We start from the raw sequence: 26077 nt of genomic DNA on the forward strand, positions 1-26077 counted from the left end.
GCTCCATCCTGTCACTGAATGAGGCACAGTCTTGTACAAAAATTAGCATGTGATCATGTCATTAAAGACGGTATCCTAATTATAGCTGGGTGACATTTTTTGGCCAAAACTTTTTTTTCAACAAAAAATGCAAATTCGGGTTGACCGAAACATTTTTGCGAATTCATATAGATTTTGGTCTAAACAAAAAGAGAAAAAAAAATATGGAAATGTCTAAATGAATTGTTTCAGCATTGAACCAATGAAACATTTTGATTTTTTGGAGCTAGATTCACAAGGGGATTTAGATGTAATTTACAAAAGAGACATCATCGGGGCACCCTCTCCATTTTATATCCAATAGCCAGGTTACTCACCTGGAATGAGGGACATCCAGATTCGTATCCCCACCCTGGAACAAGGACTTGAACTCAATCCTCCTCCCGCCTAAAGAAGGGGCCTAACCGCTAGGATTTTGGCTGTTGAAGCTAGGAAGCCTGCTGAAGTTGTTCCATCTTGTATAAATTGCTTGAATAGTTATTGGACAAGAGAAAGAATGACTGTGTAGCCTGGTAGTTAGGGCCATCGTGGGAGAGGCAGCACCCACATTCTGGTCCTGGCTCCAATTACTATTTAATTAGTTATACAAAGTGGAATAGTTTTAACAGGAAAAACGGAAAACCACCCTATTTGGGAATAGCCGGTGAGTAGGTGGTTATGGCCCTCATCTGGGAGGGGAAGACACCTAGATTCAAATCCACACTACAGAGAAGGGGTTTGAACCTGCATCTCCCACATTCCAGGTGAATGCCGTCACAGCTGGGCTATTGGGTATAAGGCACCATCTCCTCCATTGTGTGATTAAAGCCCTTTGTTTCCTTTGCTTTTATTTAAAAGGTTAAAAATGCCCAAAATGAAGTGTTTCATTTTGTGTAGAATTAAATATTTTAGTTTCACACAACTAATTTTTTCTGCTTTTTTTTTTCATTTTGCTGAAATTCAACCCAAAAACTGAATTTTTAATTGTCAGAACTCCCAGTGAACTGAAAAAATCAGCTATTCGCACAGCTCTAATTGTAATGCAGTTGCACAGGAGGGGGAGAATTAAAATTACATAGTTTACCTATATTCTGAAGTTTATATATACACCTCTACCTCGATATAACGCTGTCCTCGGGAGCCAAAAAATCTTACCACATTATAGGTGAAACCGTGTTATGTCAAACTTGCTTTGATCCACCCAAGTGCGCAGCCCCGCCCTCCGGAGCACTGCTTTACCACGTTATATCCAAATTTGTGTTATATAGGGTCACATTATATTGAGGTAGAGGTGTATATATATGTGTGTGTGTGTGTGTGTGTGTGTGTGTATATATATATATACATATATTTGAATGCTAGACTTTATAATCTAAATAATTTTAATGCATGTTTATGTATATTTTTTTTAACATACAGTTGTAACAATTCCCCCATCATGCACCAAGAGCAGGGTGTAAATCCTCCACATTGCATCACAGAATTCTATCACGTGAACTGTAAAACTATTTCCATTATCTGGCAGCAACCTGGAGTAGACTGTTATCCATGGGGCAGTAGAAAGGGCTGCTGAGCCTAGGGAGTGTTTGGAGTGGAATTCCAGCAGCTCTCCAGTGTCGTCATCTGCTGCTGCTTTGGCAGTGGTGTAGGCCTGGTAGGGTGACCATCTATCCCAAATTGGGCAGGACAGTCCCGAAATGCAGAGTTCAAGTCCCAGTCCTGGGCTGAATGACTCCAGGACAACATTTGTGCTGGATTCCCTGCGGCGCCGCCCCAAGCCTGCTGAGGCTTATGGGTGGTCCAGCCTCTTCCCAGTGGTAGGGATGAGGTGGGCCATGAGGCCACGCCCCTTCTCCTCCTCTTTCTCCCAAGACCTGCCACCTGGCCAGGCCAGAAGCCAGAGACAGGCCATGGTAAGAGCTACCCAGGGAGCCCGGGCTGCTGTGGGGAGCCCTGGAGTCCTGGACCCACCTTCTCTGGGTGGCATGCTGCAGGCAGCAGGGACACGGACCAGGGGCTGCTCTTGGGCACCCCGCCCAGGGCAGGTAGAGGATCTGGGGCTCCCCACAGCAGCCCAGGCTCCCTGGGTGGCTCTTACCATGGCTTGGCTCTGGCTTCCAGCCTGGCCAGGATGTGAGGCGGGTGCAGGGTTCTTACATGTGTCCCACTTTTGCCTTTTGAAAAGATCGTCACCCTAGAGCCTGGCCTTTTCGATGTTCATGCTGAGTTATTATTTTGACAGAAAAAGTTTCCTGATGCACACAAGGAAGAGAAGAGAAAAGGCAATTTTTAACCGAAATCTCTCTCTTTTATTTATATCTTTATATATTTATTTTATACCTCAAAAAAATTTGAATGAATTTCATGGGACAAAGAAAAGTTACTTCTCTAGCTCCAGGACTTTTTCCTTGCCACAAGCAACAATGGAGGTGTTAAAGATTCTCAGAAAAAGGTCAGAAAGAATCCTTTGTTATAGAAAAATAGTGGTCATTGCCAGCTCTTTTGATAATATCAGTGCTCATCAAAGAATATGAAACAGGAGAGTTTCCTGTTATGAAGATTCATGCCAGTGTTCCCAAAATGTGTAAGCATGGGGAGAATGGGGCATGAAGGACTCATGGATGGGAGAGTAAGTGTATTCATTAAGTTGTGTGGATCTTTAATAACAAATGGAGGGGCTGTAAAAGGAGTTTGTTTGTTTTCACTTTCCTGAAGTTGGGCTTTGCTTTCAAATTAGGAAATGAGCAGTATAGTGTCCCCTTAGTAACTATATGACTTGCAAAATATATATGATTTTTACAGGATTGTCAGTAAGACCATTTTAGTGTTTATGGCACAGAATATTTCAATGGTGAGCTAAATTCTTTCTAGCTCACTCAAGGTTTTGACATTTGTAAGTCTTTGCTTGCTCCAGGAGTGTCTTTAATGGCTCATATTAATTCAAGGTGTCCCTTTATGCACTTAAAATAGAATAAAAAAAAACCCCTTCCTTTTAATGACATTTCCAGTTATTCAGAATTATTATTTAAAATCCTAAATTAGCATTCTGCACTTTGGTTGACAGAGCCATTACATTTTGTACTGAAAGAGTTTAGTTAATTTTAAATTATTAAACCCTATTGGCTGCATGAAGTGAGCATCTTTAAGCAAATTTCTATATTTCAGGTGTATGCTAACAGAGTACAAGTACAAACTGGATTATGATCTGTTTGCCTTTGTGTCTTGAATTTTTATATATGGCACAGTTATTATTCTGGGTTTCACCTGCTGTCCTGGGGTAGCTGAAGCTAAATAACAGATGAACATGCTAACAGCAATATAAATAACAACCTTTCCTATGTCTGTCCCAAGGCGCACAGATGATGTTGCTTTTCAAACTAAAGACAATGAAACTGACATAAGTAATTATGAGTATGTTTTCTGAAGGAACATGCTTTGATTTAAAAAAAAATCAAGCTAAAGTAAAAAAAAAAGAGAACACTTAAACTTAAATTTATTTATATAGGAAAATAATTTGTCCCACTAATAATCCTGTTTGCCTTAAATTAAAAAAGTAGTAACTAAACTTTTGTTTTAATATATTTTGTTGCAGCAGAATTGTTTCACTTTGGACTTCAAAGACATTTGCTTCCTGTCAGTTGGTGGTGGTGTCATGGTTTGGGTAAGACCACTGACTCCTGCATAACTTAAGTCATCCAGTGATGGTCATTCCTTCAGGCTCCTGAACTGAGGAAATGACTTACACTACTGTTTCTCTATCCCACAGAGCAATCACTATCTTTCTTGGTACCAACAGAGTAGTTCTTTACATAGGTGAAATCCAATGTATTATCTTAACAGTAAAGCAAAGAAAATTTTTAAAAATTACAGTGTGTGCCTGAGATCTCATCACCCTGGGGACATAAAGGGAGATTGTCTGCTTACAATATTTTCAATGTTGTCGAAATGTAATGTAACTGATTACATTTTCTCTTAAAATTGTAAAGTTGCACTTTTAAGGGTGGTGTGGCTGTCTAGCAACCAGAAGCATCTAGAGCAGTTTGGTTGCTGTGATTTCAGGTGAAATTTGGTACAAACTATAGATCTGGTTCTAATTTTTATTTATTTATTTATTTTTACTACGGAAACAGCCATGATCATTTACATGCATTACTAATTTGCTCATCTACTGAAATGTGAGCTGCACAGTTTGGGGTTTACAGATTTATGAAGTGAAACAATTGAGCTAATATCACCTTTGTTTAATTAAGTTTAATTTTAAATGACTTGCTAAAGCACCTGACAAACGTAACGTCTTCAAGACATTTTTAGCAGATAGATACGGCTTTGTTGTACAGACTTGTTGACGTAGCAAGAAAATGTCTTGTTAGCATGAAAGGCCCCTTAGTGCTTTAAAAGAGAATGTCTTGTTTATATACTAATGTTTTCACTGATTGCCTGACTGTAATTTTCGGGGAGAAAGGAAAACTGTGGCAGTGCTGCCTATGGCACTGGCATAATTCTAGTACTCTAGTATTCTAGTACTCTAGCACTCATAATACCGTTCTTATAAAACGCAATATTCTTCTAAAAACAATACTCTCCAGATTTGTGCTGCATTATTAGTTACTTTCACACACATGAAGCAATAGACACATTGACTCTGACTTCCAGACCTGATCCGCAGCTCATTGAAGTCATTGGAATGACTCCCATCGCCATCAATGGGCTTTGAATGAGACCCAATAGGAATTTTAATCCTGCTGCTGTGATAAAATAAAAATTAGACTAATGTGAAAGGCAGCCTGCTGCCTCAAAGTGTCCACAGGGAGGGCTGTCAAACTTGGTATTTCTGAAGCACCCATGTGGTCACCATTTACAAAAACAAACAAACAAAAACAGTGTTTGCTAACAATTTATAATTTGTGGTATCTGAGATCATATTTATTATCTGTTCAGGTACCATTCTTAGTAAATGGTAACCACTGAATGTGCCTAAAAAAGTTAGAAGCTAATGAGCCAATTTCCCTCTAAAAGTTATGAGTATTGATCTTTGCAGAGTGGTAGATTACATATAGCATTTTACTAAAGATGTATAAGAAGCCCTGACCAAAGAGCTTACTGTGTTACTCAGAAAAATATTACATAAGACAGCAGCTCACATTCAAGCTGGTTTGCAGACCTGGTCAGTGAGGTTAAGGCAGAAAGGGTGGGCAAAAGGAGTGGATTAAAACTTATTCACGTTCCATTTGCCTCCTGTGTATACATACAATAAATATTAATAACCACCTATGAATATTCAATATAAGCTTAATATTCCTTTGTGACTGAAAGTTTGCTGCTGCTTTGGCTTTCTCTGTCAAACCTGGTGTTCAAAGGGTTATGTAGCAATTGTTGCTGAATAACGTTTACATTTATCTGCTGTAAAGTAGGCTGAATGGCACCAAAGAGTGTCGTGTTCAGTTTTAAAATGCCACAAATAACAGATTTATAGATTTTTCTAAATACATTATTTTAGCTTGACAGCATTAATCATTCATGCTTCCTTCTTTCATTTTTCTACCTGCAATGGATTATTGAAACAGAAAATAACAACGGGAAAGGCTACAAGCAGTATCAAAATGTCAAGTTTGTACTTACAGTTGTATGTGCGTAGACAGGGTCAAGAGCCTCAATTATTTGTATATGTACACAGTGGTACTACATGAAAGGTTATGTCACCTGCAGCTATTTTCTTGCCGATTTAAATAGGACTGATATTCAGCTCCACAGTCAGCCACTGACATGGAACATAGAATTGTAAAATACTATGAACTCTCATGTCAGGACCTAAAATATGAACTGGGTGATTGCAAGGTGTAGCTGTGGGCAATGCTACGTCTTGCAGTGTAAGTCCTTTAAATTACTTTGTGTTATCCCTGACCTGTTCTTTTCATTTAAACATAAGCCGGGAACAAGATGGAAGTACGTTTGCAGGGAAAAAGCAGTATTGTCTATTTTTTCAAATGTTTTTTTTTGCTTGTTTCTCTGTTTTTAGTAATGCTCCATCTTTCTATGACCATTAACCATATAGATATGATAATTTAAAAAAAATCTAAGAGCATTTCTTGCATGGTCACTGGACATGAGCCCTGTGTCAAAAATGACTTAGCAGAATTATTTTGAGAAGTGGGAGTTATGCAGTAAATGTTACTCTGGTGGTGATCTTATTTCAGATACCTTTTAAAAAAAAGTTTTAGATTTACTGCCTTTGTGATCTAGTTCTTATGGGTAAAATTCACCACCGGGCATAAGGTCAGCACAAGATCTGTGCATCACATAAGCCTTATTTTGAGAGCCTAGGTGAACACCCATTCACTCAGGTGAACACCCATTCACCCAGAATTAGGCTCTTACCTGTCTTTCAATTGACTAATGCCTGTTTGTTTGCTGGTACCAACTTCTTTTTGTTGGTTTATGGCTGCTAAGTATGGAGCTAGGACTTATTTTGCTCTTTATTCCTCCTTTTCCCCACCCTTTAAAAACAAGAGGTTTTTTGCTGCTGCTTCTTTGTTAATGAAGTATTAAGGTTTCACAGTTCAGTACAGGAGCTGGGAAAGTTTGTTCCCTTGTTAAAATGCATTATAATATTGTCATTAATTATGGAATCTTTATTGTTATAGATACCCATATACTTAATGTTGTAGAAGAATGATTGTAATATATTTATATATGTAAAGTAGTATTCATATAAGTTTGTAGATTCATATAGTAACACAACACATATGCACAAGGGAAAGAATTAGGGCTGTAAAATCAACTTTAGCTTTTACTGAGAGCCATATCCTATTCCCACTGAAGCCATAGACTTCCAAGGGATCAGGACTGTCCCCGAGAACTCAACTGTGTGACTCTAATATTGTATTAGCATTGTTGCTCTGAATTTCAAATATATGCATGATATAATGGTATAATCAATGATAGAAAATAGCTATGTCTTAGTTGTAATAAAATATTGAAGCAAATATATGTGAAAAATAATCTCTTCTGCTGCCATCTTTGTTAAAAACAGTCAAGGGTGAGAAGTCATACATTAGCATCAGTCTCTCTGTCTGCAGTCAGGTGACACAAACCACTGGTATTTACTGAGCTAATAAGATGATCATTGCAAACCTGTTTTGAGATATGCTGGTCAGTTAGCAATTATACTAATGCATCACACCAATTTGTACAGTTACCTCACTAAAAAATTCAGTTCATTTCAGGTTTTATCAAATCTTAAAATACAGATTTCACTGTCTCAGACTCCACTGAAAGTAGGTGAAGGCATTAAGCATCACTAAATGGACGTATTTTCTAGAACATATTACTAATGCAGTTATGCATCAAAAAGTTTGCTCACTGTTTCCTCAGGAGATAAAATGTTGCTCTGTTGTCTCTACAGCAAGAGATTGTAGCTGTCATTATTTAGCTCACTGTCTAGTTTTCATCTTTGTCATTGTCAGATATTTTTGTTATAGTCATTTAACTTCAAAAATTATTTGCACAAGCTTAAGGGATAATTGATTTTAAATAAATTCTAATTATCACATAGGTTTATTTCTCTTTAAATACAGAATTTAAGGAAAACTCCAGTGAAACTGCTCCTACCTAAGTAACTGAAAGAGCTAGGGGAAAAAAATCCTTTAAATACTTACACATACAGATAGGCCCACTTAAATCAATGGGAGCTTCATGTGTGAATAAGAGTCACTAGTGTAAATAGTAGGTTTGGGTCCATAGTTAAGAACTTTGGGGATATCCTCTGTGTGTATGTGTCCAGGGGTTAAAATAAAGGGTAAGAACTCTCCACCTCTTGTAAAAGCAAAGGAAAGATCCCTTTCCTTTCTCTGGCTTGTGTGAGCCACCACATTCTCTCCTCCTTAGCGTCTGCACAGTGTTCTTTAACCACTCTGTGTCCTCCTCTACCCTGCGTGGAATGAATTCTGTCACCTCTGAACCACCATCCTTCCCTTTCCCTCGCCCTGTGGAGTTTTCTCTGTTGGTTCATGGATGTGTACACTATGGGTGAGTTGGAACGGGGTGGGTTAGGAGGAGAGTGGAGTCCAGTCCAGCAGAGATCCCCCTGAAAGGTAATACAGCTCCAGCAAAGCTTCCTCTACAGTGGGAAGGACCCTTTAGGGTAGGGTCCACTTGAGTAGCCATTGCCAAGCTAACACCGCTAGGGGGTGGAGCTAGAGTTGCCAGGGGTACCGAGCTAGTGCAGAGAGAGAGGGCTTCCTGTGGCTAGGGATCCTCCAGTTTGGGGTGGGCCCTACAGACAGTGCTTCGTAGGAGCCAACCCGCTTCTTCTCCTATCTCAATGAGGGACTAGGGAGAAGCTATGAGAGGGACATAGACATTTCCTCCCTGTGACCTCCTTCCCCTTCCTCTCGTTGTATTGCAGAAGAGGGTGACTTAGCTCCATAATTCATATTATAAATAGTTTAATACAATAGTAGCACTGATGGGCCATGGAGAAACCTATCCTGGTTTTGTAGTCAGTTTATATGTCAAATAATAACATAGTACTGAATATCATTCTACAGTCATTTGGAATCAGCACTAATTTCCAGCTTCAGTGGAGGACCCCACCTCCACCCAGTTGGGAGATACAAATTGGTCAAATGTTAGATGTTCCCAAACACAGGAGGCAAAAATGCTGCAAATTACTTCCTTATATGAATACAGAGAGATATAACTTGGTAGGAACAAGGGGCCAACATATAGTTATGATTTTATAAACATTGGTTTATTACAATTCTATTTTTAGATAATTTAAATAAAGAACTAATCACTGGCAGTTGCAGATTCATTATATATATTGATTCCAACGTGGAGTGGAAGTTTACTAGGTTTTAAAAACAATGGAACATACTTCATATGTATTCTTATTTTTGTCGTATGCACAATCCTACTTCACCCATATCCTAATCACAGAGCGTAAGATATAATTGTTAGGAAATATCACACACACAACAACAAGGAGGTATGTGTATATAGTGCCTTATGTTTCTAGAATTTTCATCCAAAGTAACTATCAGACATTTCAGTTCCTTCAAGGGGAAAAAACCCCAAGTCTTGTCTCTAGTGATAACCAATTAGGGTGACCAGATGTCCTGATTTTATAGGGACAGTCCCGATTTTTGGGTCTTTTTCTTATATAGGCTTCTATTACCCCCCACTCCCTGTCCCGATTTTTCACATTTGCTGTCTGGTCACCCTATAACCAATATACACAATTGTACTGATAAAAAAGATACATTTACAATTCTTTTATTACTACATTCTTTGACAAGATAAAATAAACAGTATTTTGTGAAACATTATAACTTAAAACAAAAGCTAAGCTACTGTCCAAGGATACTGAAAAATTCTAGTATGAATACACATTATTTTCAGCTGGCTTGTGGATGATTAGGGTATCCCAACACTTTGACAATTTTCATATAATACTATGAAGAATTTCAAGACTTCCCTTCATCTTAGTGCTACCACCAGCCCAATACATCTTTTCTAGTAAAAATTATACACATCTATGGTTCTTACTTTTCTTCCCGTATACAATAAATCCTGCAGATAGTTTATGTACACATTAGCTACAGTCTTTTTCACCCCCTACAGTTCAAACAACAGAACCTCAAATATATTACACAAGAGAGGATAGAAAACATAAGGAAACATAACTTCAGTGAGATTTGAGTAATTTCTCTTTATGAAGATTTACCTATTTCTTTTCCATAAACAATAGTGAAAGACCAGGAAAAGGTTGGGTCATCTATTGGCATCTGTTTCTCTGCACAAGATGTCCCAAGAGAATAATACTAACATGAGTTACACGATGGACCATAATCTAGAGTTTTCAGATTGTCTTGGCAGCTGTTCACCTGTTGAATAGCTCTGTGACTTTCTAAAGAATTCTTTGCTTGATCCTGTCAAGGCAGAGGAAAGAATTTAGCGATATACAAAAAGCCATCTATGTTTTTCTCTTTATTAATCTCCCTTCACAATATGTTCTTTTATAAAGCCTGACTTTACTGGTGAGAAGGGACAGCCAGATCTCTGGCCTTAAGCGTTTCTCTTCTGTGACTATAGTGGACTTTCTTTGTCTACCCCACTGCAAGAGAAGAGCAGGGAAAGGATTGTGACACTCTGGCAACTATATATCACCCCTGATGCAGCACTGAAGCTAAACACTCAATCAAGGCTGTAGGCGCTAATCCTGCAGTGAGCTCTGCCTAGCCACAGTGGTCTACCCACAAAGAGTTCACTGCAGGATCTGGGTTATGCTGAACAAAAACACAGCCCAGCCTGAAAGAATCAGCCAATTTAAATTGATCTTGATGCAAGTGGGGAAATAAGAGGTAAAGGCGATTGAGGGAGGAAGACAATACCAACAATAAGGTTCTAGAACTGCTTGAATATTCCAGTATATGTCATTCATAGATTTCTTTCATAATTTTTTCTACTGCATTATTTATGGGGAATTAAGCAGAGATCCTTGTTTAATGAAGGATTCTGGGAAAAGGTGAAGTCTCAAAAGGGTTTTATAAGACATTTGGGAGGCATATTGGGTCAGAGAGGACATTCCAGGTTTATTGGCCGGCATGGGAGAAGGGTACTTGTGTGTGAGAGAACAAGGGAAGGAATGGGGAAAAGGGGGTGGAAGAGGCATGAGGAGCAGAATTAAAGGTGGGTAGAGCTGGAGAAGGATCTGTAGGTCACATTTTAGGTGCTAAATGGAATGTCACGATCAGGTCTGTAGGGAAAAAGTTCCTTGTGGGACACTCAAACAGATAAGATTGGTATTTGGAGGATTAATGTACAGTACCTTTTAAAGTTTAAACTTTTCATCTATGCAGCTGTAAAGTAGAAAGAAACACAAGAGCTGGTTTTATGGAGACTTGTTATCCAGCCTCTTTTCTACATGAAATTATGTGTCTCTGTAGCTTACTATCTCTCGCCTAAGAAGAATTCCACAAACACAATCTTCTGCCTCAAGAAGCAAGTCTGAAAAGTGTCTGTTAGGACATATGTATGAACTTCTCTACAACACCTTCCTTTTCTCTCCTTGCCCTTGAAGACTTTAAGTTTCAATGTTTAAAAATGTATACTCTCTTACTTTCATTAGCTAAAGGTTTGTGCTATTTAGTCTGGAATGTACAATTATTTATCCCCAAATAACTGAAAATTGTGTATGAAAAAGACCTGTGGGTTTTGGTGCACGTTAAGCTAACATGCTAATGACCTGAAGCAGGGGCGGCTCTAGGGATTTTGCCGCCCCAAGCACGGCAGGCAGGCTGCCTCCAGCGGTTTGCCTGTGGAGGGTCTGCCGGTCCCACGGCTTTGGCGGACCTCCCGCAGGCGTGCTGGGGCCTGGAACCGCCCCTGACCTGAAGTTTTTGAAGCCACCTTTGGGAACTCATGTCCAAAAATCTCTTAAGTAACCTTGATAATTTCAGCCGAGGCCCTTTTCACTTCTGGAGATATTTAGAGTGGCATTTTCAAATTCCCTTTTCCTTCAGTGTAAACAGAGCTAGACCAATAATGAGAATCCTTAAAAATCTCCTTCTCCCTAAAAGCAGGAGATGCTAGCACCTGAGATCCTGTTTCTCAATTGTTGCTCTGCCATTCACCTTCCTACCTATACCTTCTGCTGCTTATACATTTTTATGAGGGAAGATTAGCAGAAAGAGTGAAAACCTTATATACATTTGCTACAATTTGCCATTGCCTGCCTCTCCCTCCCTGTTTTCCTACTACATTCAGGAGTTGTATTTATGTTTTTAAATCCTATTTATCGGGTTTGATGTGAAAGAGTAAACTTGGCTTTATCTCTGAATTTACTTTTATGCATTCTGATTATTTGCCCAATAAAGCTAGGTATGTAGTTCTTATTTTGTGAGGCAGTGAGTAGTGCAGCTCTCTATAGTCCACCTTGGTATCTATCTTCTACATTCGAAGAGCTATGCTGTACAGCTGAGTGAAATTTTCAACTAAAACTTTTTACGGCTGAAGAATGCCGATTCAGGTCAACTAAAACATATAGTGAATTCATGTTGCATTTGTGGAATTGAATCAAAGAAAAAGAATCAAAAAGTTTTGTTTTGACATATTCTAAATGAAACATTTAGACTTTTCAATTCAGAATGACGTTCTGTTTTGAAATTTGGTTCAATTTAATCACAAAAACTTTTAAAAACAAAAAAAAAGCCTTCAAATAAAATAAAACATTTCATTTTGAGCAGAAATAAAACTTTTGTTCAAGCCATTGCTATTTTTCTGTTTAGTCACTGCATGGAAAATCAGTTATTTGCACAGCTGCAATAGTTTGAAATGTGGTTGGATGCAGGACACTTACAGAAATGAACTAGGAGCAATGTTTTTTTCTACCAGGATTAAGTGGTGATTCTAGTTACCTGCATTTTCAATAAATGGTTAAAAAAGCAAAGTTAATAAAGCATTAACTGACAAATCTATGTAAATATGTTTTACTGTTGCAAACTTTAAGGGTGGAATCTTGCCTCCTTTTGAAGACAGTGACAAAACCACCATTGACTTCAAAGGAGCCAGGATTGCATCATGAGTCCTGTAATCTGATCCATTCAGGTGGTCCCATACACCCAAGTAGAGTCCCATGGATGTCAACAGGGCTTTGTACAGGTGAGGGGCTGGCACACATGGATGACATTGCCGTAGCTGGGTCTTCAGGTTATGTCTAGCATATTGCCTAGTTCATGTAGCTGAAAGTTATTTCCCAATTATATCTAACAGATAGTTGAAAATGTGGTCATCAGTTTAAATGGAAATAAGTACAAAGCTTTTCTAATAAGCAATAAACTTGTCTTCTGCGCATATCACTTGCTGAAGATCCCAAATGGTTTATACATAAAACTAACCAAAATTATGAAAACTTAACAAACGGGCTGCATGTGAGCCACTTTATAAAGATACCACTGTGAGATACTTACATTTTTGGCAATGAGTTAATTTTTTTTATATCTGCAGTGAGGTATTGGGACTATTACCACTTTTTTTAATATTAGTAAAATTTTCTTTCCGTTCTCCGAAGACTCCCCAAGGTCGATAGTTTTCTTTGCGGAAACTGTTGCCATTAAATATGCTGTATGTCAATGCAGCAGTGAGGTGGTTAATTTTGACTGAATATTATGCTATATAACCACTTGGCATTTAACTTGAAAAATGACTTTCTGCTTCACCTGTCAGCAGCCCAGTTCTCATCAAATAAGTGAGTGAGAAAAATTTTTAAATTTCAATTTCCTGATGCTATTAGACACTACTTCTTCCATACTTAAACAGTTTAGCAGTGCATGTACATGTTTTGGTATTCATGCCATGCATCACACTACATGCTATTACAATAGCTTTTTTGTTTAAAGGGTAAAGAGATGCATGGATCTTTATCTTGGGGTTAGGAAAATGTATTGCAGGAACATGGCCAATCAGGTTTCTGAATAACTTTGTAACATAGTACCATAACCCTGATGTAGTGCAAGGAATTTAAAATACTAGGTGGCTCTGAGTCTAAGGAAAGAAAGCATTCAAAATGAAGTAAGCATGCACAGTAATCTTGTACTGTACTTCTCTAGAAAATCAATGACTTATGTAGCATTAATCTATTATATTCTTTCTTCTGTCAATTATATTTTTATAAATCATGCAAGAGACTCATGCATTTTCTATATGTGTTTAAGATTAAAAACACATTCAGTTCATCTTACCTGCAAGGTATATTTTCCATCATTTTTATTTAAAAAATCAAAATTATAGCTTTCTAATTTGGGGATATATAAACAAAACAGTAGGGAAGCTAGATTTAGATGATGCACAAAGCACCATTTGATTTCCCTTTCGCACGACACCTAACATAGTATTCATTTCACCATTGCTAAGTCCTGGGACATTTTACTTGATTGGGAAAAATGTTTTTCTTTCTGTCTTTCTTTCACTAGCTTTTATTGTATTGTATAACGTGCATAAATCCATAATTCTAGAGTAGTAAACATCAAACACTATTTGAAATAATAGTTCATTGTAAATCTATGCTGGTATCACTAAGGTGGTGGTGGTTATTCTTTATTCATGTACAGTCGAACCCATTTATGTCGACCTCGGTTAACTTGCCAATCCTGTTAAGTCGACGGTTTACAAGTGGAACCGCCAGACTCCCTCTTTGGCTTATGAGTTTCTCATCCGTTATGTCGATTTGCCGAACCCTAATATCTCGAGCCCGTCCCCGACCCACCGTGTCCCCAGCCGCCGGCTCCCCGGCTCTCCAGCCGCGCGGTTCCCCAGCCGCCCGCTTCCCGCGTCCCCAGCCGCCGGCTCCCCGGCTCTCCAGCCGCGCGGTTCCCCAGCCGCCCGCTTCCCGCGTCCCCAGCCGCCCGGCTCCCCGCGTCCCCAACCCACCGTGTCCCCAGCCGCCCGCTCCCCGGCTCCCCAGCCCCGCGGTTCCCCGCTTCGCCGCCCGCCCGTCCGCCCGGCTCCGCTTCCCCGCCCGCCCCCGTATACCCGGTCCCTGCCTGTCCCCGCCCGCCTGGCCCCGCATACCTGGTCCCTGCCCGTCCCCGCCCCACATACCTGGTCCCGGCTTCTCCTGCCGCCCGCCCGCCAGCCGGCTCCGCTTCCCCGCCCGCCGGTCCCCGCTTCCCCGCCCCCGCATACCCGGTCCCTGCCTGTCCCCGCCCGCCCGCCCGGCCCGCATACCTGGTCCCTGCCCGTCCCCGCCCCACATACCTGGTCCCGGCTTCTCCTGCCGCCCGCCGGCTCCGCTTCCCCGCCCGCCGGTCCCCGCTTCCCCGCCCCCGCATACCCGGTCCCTGCCTGTCCCCGCCCGCCCGCCCGCCCGCCCGGCCCGCATACCTGGTCCCTGCCCGTCCCCGCCCCACATACCTGGTCCCGGCTTCTCCTGCCGCCCGCCCGCCGGCTCCGCTTCCCCGCCCGCCGGTCCCCGCTTCCCCGCCCCCGCATACCCGGTCCCTGCCTGTCCGCGCCCGCCCGCCCGCCCGCCCGCCCCACATACCTGGTCCCGGCTTCTCCTGCCGCCCGCCCGCCGGCTCCGCTTCCCCGCCCGCCGGTCCCCGCTTCCCCGCCCCGCATACCCGGTCCCTGCCTGTCCCCGCCCGCCGGCCCGCCGCCCGGCCCGCAGACCTGGTCCCGGCCCGTCCCCGCCCCACATACCTGGTCCCGGCTTCTCCTGCCGCCCGCCCGCTGGCTCCGCTTCCCCGCCCGCCGGTCCCCGCTTCCCCGCCGCATACCCGGTCCCTGCCTGTCCCCGCCCGCCCGCCCGCCCGGCCCGCATACCTGGTCCCTGCCCGTCCCCGCCCCACATACTGGTCCCGGCTTCTCCTGCCGCCCGCCCGCCGGCTCCGCTTCCCGCCCGCCGGTCCCCGCTTCCCCGCCCCCGCATACCCGGTCCCTGCCTGTCCCGGCCCGCCCGCCCGCCCGGCCCGCATCCCGGGTCCCTGCACGTCCCCGCCCGTGCCCGCCCCACATACCTGGTCCCGGCTTCTCCTGCCGCCCGCCCGCCGGCTCCGCTTCCCCGCCCGCCGGTCCCCACTTCCCCGCCCCGCATACCCGGTCCCTGCCTGTCCCCGCCCCGCCCGCATACCTGGTCCCTGCCCGTCCCCGCCCCACATACCTGGTCCCGGCTTTGCCTGCCGCCCGCCCGCCGGCTCCGCTTCCCCGCCCGTCCGTCCGTCCGTCCGCCCGGCTCCGCTTTGCCGGATCCAGCCACGTGCAGGCAGCGCGGTAAGGGGGCAGGGAGGGGGTGGGGGGGTGGATAGGGGTTTATCTCGATCATTGGTTATCTCGATGGCTTTTGGCAAACCCCTAGGCCGTCGAGATAACAGGGTTTAACTGTATTTGTTTCACACTGACTATGGAATATACAACAGTATGGACAGTCACAGCCTGAAGAGCCTTAGAAAATAGATACGCAGAAGTCAGATGGCACTTAGGGATTCTTGGTTGCTAGTACAGCCTTTTTACCCCTCTAATCTTCCGCTCATGACAGTTGCCTGTGAATACCGGGTAATCCTTGCTCCTTTCCCTAACTCTGTTTTCAGCTCTCTGCAGATCTCTTCAAAACCCCACTGATTGACTGTGCCTACAACTCCTGAATTTCAAAAACCACTAACCTTTCATTTAACCAGAGTAAACATAACATAAACATTACAGTAGCTTTCAGTAACCCTTCTTACTGCCGGAGGGAAAGCCTACTCTTGTAAGAGCCTGGCAGTGCTTCCCCTCATGAGCAAGGTCTAGCTTTCTGACCCCCTCTGTGACCCTGCTCCCTTTCTCCTCAGGAGCCAAACGGCGACACCTCACATTCAAACCCCCCAAAGTTCCAAACCGGGTGGAGGTTCTGTTCAGAAGTCCAAGCTCTTTCTCTCTGTGCACCCAGCAGCATGTGTTCTTTTTTGTCTTTGTTGGACCCTCTCCAATTTCTCCACATCTTTCTTGAAATGCGGTGCCTTTGTATGTGAATGAGAACAAAATAAGTCCATGTACAGTGCAGGCATAAGCATGAGGTTTTTTTAGTGACAATTGCAACGGAAACGCCATGCCCATAGGGTTGGTTTCAGTTATGATCTTTAATGTATAAAAAGTCTTATTTAATGAAACAGTAGTAGACACAGAGTAAATTAATCCTTTGTTTGCATAATGTTTTGCTAGTTATCAACGTTAGTGGTGTTACTGTAAATTTGCACCACTGTCACTGAGAGCAATATTTGTCCCACTTGCTCTATCTTGGTGGGGTGCCACTTTAGTGGGAGGGAGCAGAATTTTGAATTTTCCTTTTGGTGTGCTGATTCCTCCCAGCAGAGACAGGAAAACCCATGCGCCTGTCCATCAACCTGCCTTACTGGTTCTGGGTGCTCACTGTTTGAGGTAGATAAAATCCACGCTGGTTTCAATGTGGGTTTTTGTGCTCTAGTAGCTAGATCATACATTGAAATTTGAGTCTGCAGCTGACTATGAGCTAATAGTCCTGATCCTTTAGCTTAAGCAGTAATAGTTCATGCTTTTAGACCCAGAAAGGCAAAATTCAAGACCGTCTAACATCATTAGGGTCATCATTACAAAATGAAAGGATCCTTTGTTGCAAAATGTCATTTTGGTAGTTGTGAGCATCCCCTCCCAACTCAATTATTTGTGGCTAGACTGGTTGGTTTATTCGGTTTTTGGATGTTGGGTTACTTAGGCTCTGCCTGGCAGCTGTGTTTTCATTAGGGATGGAAGTTTAGTCCTTTTTCACAACTTTCACAGGAGTCCATTTTGGCAGCAGCCAACTTTTGTGGGGGACCATAATTTATCTTAAACCTAAGCACAGAGGGAGGAATGAATGGGAGCACTTTATGTAAAGTGTGATAGGACATGGGATGACACTTTAATAACTTTAACATTGGGTACAGTTTGAGGCAGCTCTTGTCAGAGTCTCATAATTCACAAGAGAGAGAAAGATTTCAGTTTTGGCCAAATCCTATTTGTTTGGGGATACAGTAGATGGAGCCCCTTTGTCATGGCAGCCTGTTATGGCCATTACATAAATAAAGAGTAGCTCCATAAGATGAAGGTTAAGAGGGATTTTCCCCAAGGCTAAAGAAATTATAATTAAAGTTGGGGCTGTTTGCTAACTCAAGTCAATTGTGTGGAGTATTTACTTATTGACCTCCATTATGCCAGCCCCAAAGGAAGCATATTCATATATCCCTACACAAATCTCATGGATCCCTTTAAAGCCAAATGAAAATCATTATCTAATGCTATTGTATTTGTTTCTGAAAGACAGAATCAGCACAGAAGTTAGGAGGCAACAGGTGACAACTTTAGTATATAGATGCATAAACCATGCTTCCTCATTACTTTTGCTGGTACCATACAGCCTAATACATCAATAACACTTGTTCAAAATGCTTTACAAATATTAATCAATCTTCACAATATATGTTCCATTGAAGTAGGTAGGAAAAGTACCATTATTCCCTTTTTTTCCAGATGAGGAAATTCAGGAAAGGAAGTTTATATAACTTGCCCAAGATCCCAGAGACTAAGAGAGAAGGGATTTGGAACTCATTAGCACCAGATGCTCCATAAAACTATGAGAGCACCACCACTAATATCACTACCTACTGGCAATGAAGCATCAAAATCTTATCAAGTGACTTATGTACATCGCAGTGTTTACTCTCCCCACAGAGACAGGCAAACTCTATATTTGTACATGATGTTTGAGTGTTGTCCATGGGTCCAATTACACTAGGCTTGGCAAAATTTGGTTTTTAGTTCTTTGAAAGTTTTGGCAGATTATAACTTGGTTTTAAGCAACTTTTAGATTTTTATTGATTTAAATTGTCACAGTTGCGGAAAGTTATGGGGGACTCAGACATGACAGTAGATGTTGATATTCAAAAAGTTGAAGCTTTATAACTGTTGAAACACCAATTGACAACATCACATGTCAAAATACACAAAGTAAATATCCTTAAATCGAACTCTAATAATTTCTCAAGTGGCATTTTTCTTACTTTGCCTATCTGTAAATGATGATTATTATTAATGGAAATATTTTCGTCATTTGTGTGTGCATGGCAAAATCAATAATTATCATTGTTTACTGATAAAAATCTAATTCTTTCAACCCTAAATACCACCTACTCTCTCTGACCTGTCAACCTTCCGACTGGAAGGGAAACCACTTCAACTGCTACAAATACAATAAATTCCCTACAAATACAATAAATCAAGGAGAAAGTGTATATCAACTAAATTCTATTGTCATTTAATAATGTCTCATCTTTTCTATGTTTCCTTAATCACCTGGGGGTAGTTGTACATATTTAGAAATTCTCTCGCTTCCTTCAGGAATATCTATATTGGATTTTATAGGAGTTTTTATAATAGAGCCAATAACTGTTAGGATGAAATTCTGGGAATTCTTCTATAGTGCCACTTTTACATGATAATCATTATGAGATTGCTTCCCCACTGCTTGCTTAATGCAGCTGTCCAAGTTTAGTATTTACTGGGAATCCAATTTGTTTTAAGAAATTAACAAAACAAATACTTAAGTACTGTGCTGAACATATCATAAAGTTTTTATTCATTTTGGTGAGAAGAAAAACAAGCATTCTACTGCTCATGAAACAGCTTTTGAAACCCGTTTTATGAAATTGAATCTCTACCAAAATAATTTGCTCGTGTTAATATAGATGCAGCATGGCATCTCAATAATTCTCCATTGCCTTTATCTCGTAACTATTTCAAACTTTTCTGTGTTGCTAATATCTGCTCAGAGAGGCAAGTCCTGTTCCCATGAATAAAGGCTTCCTGTTACATTCTGGCAGCGATGCCTCTGCTCTGCATAGGTGGAGGTAGGAGCCGCATTGCCCACGGATGAGTGCTGGAATATTTTTGCCTCAGAGAGATGTGATCTCACTAGTGTATGGGTTGTGCACCGATTGCTCCACCAACTGTACCACCCCTTCTTTGCTGGCCAGTGTAGGAGCCATGATTTCACCACTCCCTGCACACTTGGGGACAGGAATGAGGAGTCTCTGTGCTCTCAGGAGCCCAGGGACTGCTGTTGTCCAGCTATGCCAAAAGAAGGACAGGAAACACTTCATATGGTTTTAATCAGGCCACAACTTAATTATAAGATGTCTGGGACTACCCGGCAGATAAAAGTGTACAGTGCAGGTAACCCCGTGTTCAGCTCCATGATCTGCCTGGATTGGGAAAAAGGGTCTTCTGCCCTGCTTCCCTTTTTGAACTCAGGCCCCTGGGGATGAATCAGCGACTCCCCCTTTTTGCAACAGCTTCTGAGCCTCGCTCCCCCTCCTGGCCCTAAGGCTCTAGTCCCTCTCCCCCAGCAAGCTGGACAAACCCCCTCCTCCCCACTTAAAGGTGCGGTGTAGTCATTCTGAGTGGTCTTTAAGTAACTGCATGATGACAAGGCCTCTTGCATGCCTGGTGAAGGGTGCCTCTTAATGTGACCTTAAGTTTAATAATGGCATAGGGAGGATTTGCATAGCCCACTTTGAGGGAATGTGTTTCCTCAATGTGGGCTATGGAGCCTGTCTCCACTTAGATGTAGGATGCGGGCTAAGTTCCCTCTAAGCTGTGCGGCCATGCAGCTGCCTAGCAGGTGGCAGCGTAGTTGCGGGGGCGGGGGAGAGAGACATACCTCTCCCCAAACCCCGGACCTGCCATGGCACCCCTCCCCCGTGCCTGACCCAGCCCAGCCCCAGACCTGCCACGGCCGGGAGACAAGCGCCCTTCCCCCGGCCTTGCCCCGAACCTGCCGCAGCCGGGGGACAGGCGCTCCTCCCACAGCCCAGCCCTGAACCTGCTGCGGCCGGGTGAGAGCCGCCTCTCCCCCACAACTCAAGTGCTGCTGCAGGGAGAGAGAGATGGGGGGTCCTTTCTTCCCACCGTAGCCCTGGGGAGCCCCACTGCACCCCAAATCCCTCATCCCCAGCACTACCCCAGAGCCTGCATCCCCAGCTGGAGCCCTCACTCCCCCATACCCCAACCCTCTGCCCCAGCTCTGAGCCCCTCATCCCCGGCACCACCCCAGAGCCCACATCCCAGTTGGAGCCCTCACCCCCCCACACCAACCCTTTGCCTCAGCCCTTCCCACACTCCAAACCTCTCGCCCCCACCCCGACACATGAATTTTGTTATGTGCACCAATATGGATGTGATCACACATCCCCTCCATATTGGTGCACATAAAATTCATTCCGCACATGGGTGGGAGAAATTAGAGGGAACACTGTTGAGGAGCACTTTTCCCTGGGCCTCACTGGCCATCTCCTCAACACTCCCCCAGCCTACCTTGTGCACTGACCCACAGAGTCTACTACCACGGAGCACTGGCTCACTGCTCAGAGAGGCCATATACTGCAATGTAGCTCCTCTGTGCCTGCTTCCTTCTCCCCGCAACAATGGAGCCCTGAGAGCCCTGAGAGTTCAGCTGCTTTTCACATCTTGTGCCCCTGCACACGAAAGGTCAGGATTTGTCCCATGATATATTACTTATGGTTCCAATCTACGAGGTGCTGAGCACTTTTTGCAAGGTTTCTAAGTATGCCCAGCTCCCATTAAACATGCCTAATCCCTCTTGCAAAGCACCTTTCAGGATCGGGCCCTTAATTATAATCTTTTATAGTACAAGTAATGTATATGGTGAATATGATGAACAGGGTTGTCTTTATAAATGGGAGGATAAAAGTGCTAGGAATGAACGTTTAACATTAAAAAAGTAATTTCTGTAAAAAGTAAACTCTAAACCTGTTTTCTGTATAGGTGCGATAGAAAGGGATGGTCACTGGAGTCAGTGGGGATTTCTGCCTGAATAAGGATGTCGTGATAGAAGCCACAAGTACACCATGTACTACTTTATCTTTTTCAAATCTGTTTATTTTTCACATTCAATAGTTTGATGAAGATAGTGAGCTTGATTCTTCATTGTCTTGCAGCCTTGTTTAGTCACTATGCAGTGTTGATATAAACTACAACCACAGCCAACTGGTAGTATTTTACACCCACTTGGCACTACTGCACACAGGTGTAAATGCCTACATGAGGTGCAAGGCAGAGAAGAATCGGGTCCATCATTTTTAAAGAGCTCTGTAATGCTCAGTCTTCCTAAATTTCCTGCTGACTGGCTGCAGAATAAGAGGTCTTTGCCAGAAAAATTAACAAGGCATGTCAGTACAGCCCTTATCACACATATACAGTAGGTGAAGTCTAGCTCCACCATGGATCTGTGCTGGAGGGGTGTTTGCAGAGGGGGAGAGGATAAGGGGAAAGGTCAGAGAAGCACAAAACATCCGCCTATTTTTTTAACCTATGATTGTAAACCTATGATGTTTATATAATTCCCTAACTATAGTATCTGACTGAATGAAGTTTGAACGGCTGATCTTGCTTTGCATGTGTGTTCTTGCTATATGAAACTTAGTAGCCTCCTAGTCAGTGTTTCCTGAAGGTATTTTTCTGCATTCCAGAATATGACAATTGCTGTGGATTCTATCAGAGATCTTTGGAATTTGGCATCCATTCCAGGTCTCTTTCAGTTGCAAAGCTAAACTGCATCTCTGGCCTGGTTTCCTGCCGTAGTTTCTGCAGCAATGGTAGGCTTTATGGTAGGCTTTCCAGCTGCCTTTTTTTTTTAAAGCAATAAAATTTTCAATACACTGCAGAATGTGGAAGTGAAAAACATGCTGCAAAAACAGTGTTTAACTGGCATTTCAAAACAAACATTATTAAATGTTTTTTCATCTTATTGAACCGTATCCGATCTCAGTATTGTTGAAGTTAGGACTAATTCTTTGCCTCCCCATTAACATGGAGTTAAAACCTTCTAGTTTTCAAAGAAAACATGTAATTTTGCTGATTTTTAGAGCCAAATCTCTATAGAATAAAGCCCATCAACTTTGTTACATGTAACATAAAAGTTTCCTAATCCATAACATTTTCAGCAATAATGCCTTTTCAGTTACAGGTCTGCCAAATAAGTAGATTATAGTACTACATTTTGTGTCAGACGCTAGCAGCTGGAAACCATTATTTTAAAAGATTTAAATTAGCAGATTTTATTTACCAGAAAAGTATTCTTGAGATGTATCTCACTTCTGTCTAAAAGAGTTTTAAATTAGCAGCTTTTATTTATCACAATATTATGCTCTTGGGCTATCACACTTTCTTTTATGTTATTTACAAAGACCAGTGTGGCAGAAAACAACTGTGTGACATTGGGAACTCAACAATACTAATGTGAAATGCCCAGCAGCAGGATTATTGTAGAGAAATGCAAAATTCAGATGTACATCTGTAGAACCTTTTTAATGTAGTTTACATTCTGAAGTCACTCTCAGCTCTGTATTATTTTCACTGAAGAGAACAAAAGAATATAATTTTACCATTTTACTGTCTCAGAAAAGTCTCAGAAAAGCAAATTCTGAATCAAAAGCTTAAGTTAAATTCAGCCACAATTAAGTTTAACCACAAGTTAACATTATTCCAGTTTTAAGAAAATCTTTTATATGGGTTTGCATCATTCATTAAACTATTGTATAGCTTCCCAAGTCACTTAATTTTAATCTCTATCTAAAACCATTTAACAATGTCCAGTTTTATTTTCCATCATTGTAAACCATTCTTTTTTTTTAATACTCTTAGATACTTTAATACTTTAATACTGTGGATCATAAACTGAATATTCATATTTTATATAAACCAAGAAAGATACACCATGTCCTTCTCATGTGCTCATATTAAAAATTTTATTGGGTAAGTTTCCACATCCTACAATTAACGGGCAGATTTAAAGACCCTTGTAAGTAGTACAGTAGTTGTAAATGCCAATTTTTATTTTCCAGAAATATTCAGAATCAAAATACTTTCTAGCTGCAAGAGGGAGCAAAACCTTCTGTAAAGTGTCTTCATTTTTGGTAGTTTAGTTCACAGTAACAAAAAACACATTGTACCAATCAGATATTTAATGAGCCTCTAACTCCATTTCTACCTTATCCCAAAGGTATAGCAAATAGTGCTGCTTTTTTAAAATATCAAGAAAACATCATTTGCTCTAAAATGTCCCTAAAAGCAGGTCTAAATTGCCAATAAAGGCTAGGTAATTGTATCAGCATGGATCAGAAAGCATTTCTCAGAACTGATGAAATAGTTTGCAGTATTGCAGAACCTGAATGATGCTGCCTGTACATTACACTGTGTACAAATATCAGAGGCTGGGCTCAGATTAATTTGCTCACTACTGCAAGTTTTGGATTCACAGGAAATATTTCTCACTAATGTCATTCTGTTTTTCTTTAAATATAATTTGTTTAGGTAAAGTCGGATGATTTTAGCAATCTCAGGTTCACTTAGAAGAACTTTTCTTTGTCCGTTACAGAGTGCTACCTTTCCATGGGAATCCCAGGCTAGAAAATTGGCAGGATTTACATTTCCATACCTTATTAAACTTTTTAAATACTTGGATTTTTTAAAAACTAATAATTCACAAGGTTGTTGCACTGCCTTATCGGTTTTACCTCAAAGTTATGCAATCATTTGATGACCAAACACACATACTGTATAAATATTTAAGAAAAAGTAAATTCCATTAAGCTGCAATGTGATAAATGCAGTAGTAGGTACTTATCATTGAAATATTAAACTCTAGACATTTATATCCATACAAAAAAGAGTTTCCTGCCATTTGATGAGAATTATGTGCTGGCACTAATAAAATATTAAACTCCAATTTAAAAGATAAGTATCTTTTCCATTTTTTTCATAATAAAACATTTTACAGTGAACATGAGAGCTAATATGCATCAGAATTTCCATACAATACTGTATTTACTAACTTTTCTGAAAGTTTTGTGTCTGCAGTTATTAGTTGTTGACTGTTGGAGCACTTATTATATCGCATAATGACACTGTGTTTCAATAATGCATGAAAGGAGGTGTACAAACAGGCTTTATTTTTTGTAGTAGAGTTTGCTTTTTTCACAGGCTACTGCTGCAGTTAATTAAATGTAGATAGCCACTAAAATTGCATTATCCTTTTCTGTCCCTATTATATCAATTAATGTCAAGCTGATGCAATGTTTCATGTTTAAAATAATAGATATGAGTGTTAAAAATTATACCCTGCAGTTTTCTTATTTGACAGTGCATTATTTTCAGCTGGAAATGTCAGTTTCTAACCTTCTGCCAAGAATATTTTGTAAAGGGCAATAAGTAATAAGTGTTAGTTATGAAATATAATGTCCTTTGAAATTTGAACAATGCTGCATATGGGGGGAAAGTCCTAAAATATTGTGTTTCCATTGAAAACATAATCTCTTTTAAAATCAACAGATGGACACCACTAAAAGAAAAAAAAAGTTCCTTTGAATGACAAAAACTCTCCATTTCCTTTAGGTGAACTTTAGAATGTGATTCTTTTATCTTTTGGCTAATGTATTTTACAACAGATCGTTCTGACTTTATTTCATCAACTCTCTGACGTAATATGGTGAACTCTGCAAACAACTGAGTTTATTTCATGTACCGCTGCATAAAGCAGTCTGTTAGCTGTACAGTCATTTAAAATATTTGTCAATTTCACATCAAACTATGTGATCACTGAGCTATGCTTCGCTAACTTAATTGAACAATATGATATTGATTTCATTAAAAGAAGCAGTACGTTTAGTTTTTCTGTGCCTATAATTATCCACTCTTACAACTTACAAAAATATTTCATTAGAGTCATTTCACCGCATCTTTCTGTGTTCTGATCGATGTCAATAGACAACAATGTCTTTTTTAATTACCGAAGTGGAGTTAATAAGCTATGAGATGTAAATATTGTGTCATTTCAAATAAATAAGAATGTATTTGAGGGGGAAAAAAACAAAAATTGAACTCAGACAAATCTTATTCAGAGGGATATGCAGTACAAGTGACTTACTGAATTACTTGTAGTAGGATGTACCTTGCTGCTCTAAACAGGAAGATATAGCAAAAGAGTTTCATTTATTGTGATATCTTTTTAGAAGGCGCAGCTAAAATGCACCATATCTTCAGATCGCTACGGTCTTGTGTTTATATTTTCCACTTTCTACCCAAACTGATATTTGTGACCTCATGAAAATATTTTATAAACAGAAAGTTTTGGCTTCCACTTTTCTTCTAAAAAGGATGTCTTTTGTGGTCTCAAAGCTGGCAATTTATATAAGTTTATCCAGCTGGTCCTAAATATGGTGTTACATAAAAGAAACCCTTCTTTATAAATGTAGTCCTTAACATTCTATATAAAGTTGGAGTTAAAATTAAGAATTAGGAACAGTATTGTTTCAAAGTAGCTGATGCATAGAGGTATAAAAAAGAAAATCTTATTCTATATTATGGACTTCTACACTTAGAACTGCAAAAATTGTGCATGTAAATGCTAGTTTGCATCACAGATGCATTTTTGCAAATGGATCAGTGCAGAAGTTTATATCTAATTTTAAATTGGCTGAATCACACTATAAGGATT

The sequence above is a fragment of the Mauremys mutica genome, chromosome 14, assembly GCF_020497125.1.
Source record: "Mauremys mutica isolate MM-2020 ecotype Southern chromosome 14, ASM2049712v1, whole genome shotgun sequence".
Lineage (NCBI taxonomy): Eukaryota > Metazoa > Chordata > Testudines > Geoemydidae > Mauremys > Mauremys mutica.